General features: G+C 38.4%; 1 pseudogene; it reads left to right on the top strand.

Annotated features, from left to right (window-relative positions):
* The first annotated feature begins 1,916 nt into the window (after positions 1–1,916).
* LOC105996939 lies at positions 1,917–3,961 on the top strand (annotated as a pseudogene).
* Positions 3,962–4,534: the final 573 nt, after the last annotated feature.

The following is a 4,534-nucleotide window of genomic DNA, read 5'->3' on the forward strand; positions in this document are numbered from 1 at the left end:
GAGTTTAGCCCCATGACTGAACAAAAAAAAATTAATGAAGTAAGAATTTAGGAAATAAAAAATGGTGTGATTTCTGCAGATGTATTGGAGGGTGGAGGTATGGTTCTAGTGGCTTTCTCTTACCTGGATTCTTAAGATCCTCTGACTACTCATTGGGCTCAAACTTTGTTTCCAGGTCTCAGCAGGACTGAATGGTCTTTTCATCCTTTTCAAAGTTAGGATCCCAGAATATGGTTTTGGAAATTTTCTAAGTTTATTCCATGGGCAACATATGTTCAACGGTACAAAAGGAGGACCTTTTATCCATCACTCAACTTTGATCATTGGCCAGTTGAAAATCCCGTTCAACTATTCTTTCCTGCTTCTCCATAGCAGTCCAGATTATTTTAAAGGAAGTCAGTATGTCATTTTGTACCAATATTAAAAATAATGTAAGACTCTCTGCTAATTAAGAACACTAAAATTAACAACAACTATGCATACACCATTGTGCTACAATAACAATTCTTTAATCACACTTAATATCCAGCAGGTCTTCAGTAGAACTTGTTTAATTCTGCTGGATAATCTCCTTACTATTATTAGCTTATATATAATTTATTTGATAGAATGCCCCAATAAAATCCAACAGAATGTTCTTTTTAAACATTTGGTCTCTTACCATCTGTACAATTCTTTCTCCTTTAAAAATATCATGCTAATGTCAATTGTGGTGTCACATGCTTGTGATCCCTGCTACTAAGAAGGGAGGTGAACAACAGGAGGACCACAATGTGAGGCTACTCTAGAGAATAAGTTAATGAGCCTCAATCTTCATAAGTTGGTCATGGTGGTTCATACTTGAAAACCAGCTATGTGCCAAGCATATTTAGGAGGATCATAGTATGAGACAGGCACTAAAAAAGCATTTAGTGGCCTGGCTCAAGTGTTAGTAATACACATGCTTACACACACACACACACACACACACACACACACACACACACACACACAAACACACACACAGAGTCAAACAACTTAATATCTGAGGAAATCAGGGTAATTTCTACAACTGATTTTGCACATGTAAATCTGACCCATTTCATGCTGTCATGAAACATGCTATTAACTCTCATATCCTGTAATTACATTAGTTTTATAGGTTTGATAGGATTATATATGAAGATTTGGTTTCCTATTTCTCAATTTTTCAATACAGGAATATGAAAAAAGTAAAGAACAGTTGGAAAAGTCTCTAGGTGGCTCGTATTTTTATTTAGCAATAGTATATGGGTATATATTTCCATATAGTTGATAGTACATAGAAAGCTGGGGATGTATCCTAGTGGTAGATTGCTTGTCCATGTAGGAATAAGGCCCTAGATTCAATCCAAGGATATCGCTACATCAAATGTAAAGAAATGTAATGCTGGACCAAACTGATGATATGGGAATATTACATAAAGATTATAAATGAACAATGAAGGACATTGGAGTTGCTTCTAGTGTTGCTAATTGTTTGACCTAAATTGGTCTCATTAAATGCAGTTGAACTATCAAGACTTCCTTAGTATGTGCATGCTATAAGAAACTACCCATATCACTAGGGAGATTAGAAATTTATAGATGATTTTTTTAATTTAAAATTTTCTGATCGTTAGAAATGTCCAAACAACCTGCCTTTCTGTGAAAACAACTTCATGGGGATAGATTGCGGAGGCATCCTAGGACAGCTCTATGATCCACACTATCTAGTCAACTGGAATCTGTGAATATGATGTGTTGATCTGCTTCTAAAGTAACAGGAACAGTTGTAGCACTTAGTCACCATAGAGACGGTGGGTGTGGCTATGGCAATGGATCATAATCAGAATACTTTGAGTCACAGAGATCTTTGGCAGTGACTGGTTGATTATGTTTTGTGGTATCTTTCAAAGATGAATCCAGAGCCTCATCATAGTGACACTACTCCAAAGGTATGCTGCTAATCTACCCCACAGATCTGAACAAAAACCACCAGAGTCATTCACTAGTATACTATGTAACAGGAGATTTACTCAGATTTCTTAGAAATGGATGAATACCAGCCCAGAATAGAAATTATTTTCTGGAGACTCACAGTATTCCTATGAACCATAAGAATATGGCTTTAATAAAGAAACAATTACTGGAGTTTTGTCTTAGGTTTATGTTTTCCTATAAGAAATATTTGAGGATCTTTGTTCCCTTGAGGTAAATCTTTTATTTCTCTGCAAATACTTTTGCAATTTTTCCATTGTTTCAACTTCTGCAATCTTGTTTTAAGTGATGAGTATGTGGATCTAAAAAAATTAAAAGGTGATATGCAAAGGGCTTACAGTTATATATATCAGGTAAAGAGTACATTTCTTGAAAAATGATTTTATTGTAAGTGTGAATATTTTGAGGTTTACCTTCTTAGGGTTTTCGAACCTCTTGAATTTGAAAGTTCTTTTTGCCATTTGAAGTTTTCAGTCATTTATTTCAGCTCTTAAATAAGATTTCACAGGCAAAATCAATGCAGAGTTCACGTCTAATATACGAGAAAAAATACCAGTGAATATATGAGAGGTGAAAGATGATGTGACTTCTATCCAATGTGGACAAGCTATGAAGTTCTATGGTTCTGTGCTGTTTGCTACCTTCCACCCTTTTGATATATAAAAAATTTTAATATTATCTTAATTTTTTAGTCATTTTCTGCTTAAGATTTAGATGCATTTTAACTCTTGCTAACTTAGTTCTGGAATATAAAAGTGGAGCTGAAAATAGCTCGGTTTTAGGAAATTCTAATTCATAATATCAGGCAGGAATTATATCTTCCCTTTGTAACCCATCCCCCCTTTTTTCCTTGAGATAGAGTCTCTCTGTTCAGAATAATCTGAACTTGACTTTTGAACCTCTGGCCCCAGACTGTGTTGACAGCTGTAAACCACCACACCCAGCCTTCCTCAATAATATGTTCTTCATGATTCAAACTTAATATGCTAGCAGTTCATTTCCAGGTTCTAATATACTTTGTTTGAATATAATTCAACAAATGATTCAGTATATGTTTGTTTTGTTCTTTATGCTGAATGCAAGGGAAAAAGCTTTGCAAACAGCTGTGAAAGAAAGATAAATTACTGCTTGCCAGGTCGAATTGTTCGTGAAGGCTGGCAGTGATGGGGCCAAGATCGGGAACTGCCCCTTCCCCCAGAGACTGTTCCTGGTACTGTAGCTCAAAGGAGTCACCTTCAAGGTCACCACGGTTGACACGAAAAGGCAGACAGACACCATGCAGAAGCTGTCCAGGAGGGCAGTTCCCGATCCTGCTGTATGGCATCGAAGTACACAAAGACATCAAGATGGAGGAGCTTCTGGAGGCAGTGCTGTGCCCTCCCAGGAATTGGGATACTTGGATAGGGGGAGAGGGGCCTGGGAGGTTGGAAAACAGAGAAATTGAAGGAGTGACAGAGACGGGGGAGGGGGGGTTGAGGATGGGACTGGAGAACTACCCCATGTTCCATTCCTGTTGGGAAAGAATCTTAACCGTATTCCTTCCACTGGCTTTCCGATACCTGAAGCTGGCAGCTCTGAACCCTGAGTCCAGCTGGACTGGACGTATTTGCCAAATTTTCTGCCTACATCAAGAATTCAAACCCAACACTCAATGACAATCTGGAGAAGGGACTGCTGAAAGCCTAGAAGATCTTAGACAATTACCTGACATCCTTCCTCCCCTCAAAAGAGGATGAGACCATTGTGGAAGATGAGGGCATCTCTCAAAGAAAATTGCTGGACTGCCCTGAGCTCACCCTGGCTGACTGCAAACTGTTGCCAAAGCTCCACATAGTGCAGGTGGTATGTAAGAAATACAGGGGATTCGCCATCCCTGCAACTTTTTGAGGAGTGCATCCGTACTGGATCAATGCCTATGCTTAGGAAGAATTTGCCTCCACCTGTCCAGATGACAAAGTGATTGAGTTGGTCTTTGAGCAAGTGGCCAATGCTCTCAAATAAGTTCCTCCTAGAGCAACATTATCCCCTCCATGCTCTGCATAGAGCCCAAATGGGGCTGCCGGTAGGCAGAGAAACCTGGGACACTTGTGTAGAGGTAGTGGCATAGGAGTTCGAAAAAGGGGATAAGGGTAAGATTTTTATTGTGGGGTGGGGTGGGTAAGACAATGGATTTCAATAATAAAATACAGAATGAAAACACAAAAAATTACTATTTGCATTCAAGTAAGTCATAGAAAGATTGTACTTACAGTAGAGTATTATAAGTAATTTAAGAGTTTATTTATAGTACAACTAACTCAAAAGGAACAGGCATTTATTACTGCTAAGTAGGGCAATGTTTACATGACAATAATGATATATAGTAGAAACGTTTTTTTATGCCAGTCCTGTAACTTGAACTCAGGCTTGGATGCTCCCCCTCAGCGTTTTTGCTCAAGGTTAGTATTCTACACTTGAGCCACAGCTCCATGACTAGCTTTTTGGTGACTAATTGGAGAAAAGAATCTCACAGACTTTCCTGATTGGGCTACCTTTG

The sequence above is a fragment of the Dipodomys ordii genome, unplaced genomic scaffold (genome assembly GCF_000151885.1).
Source record: "Dipodomys ordii isolate 6190 unplaced genomic scaffold, Dord_2.0 Scaffold138, whole genome shotgun sequence".
NCBI lineage: Eukaryota > Metazoa > Chordata > Mammalia > Rodentia > Heteromyidae > Dipodomys > Dipodomys ordii.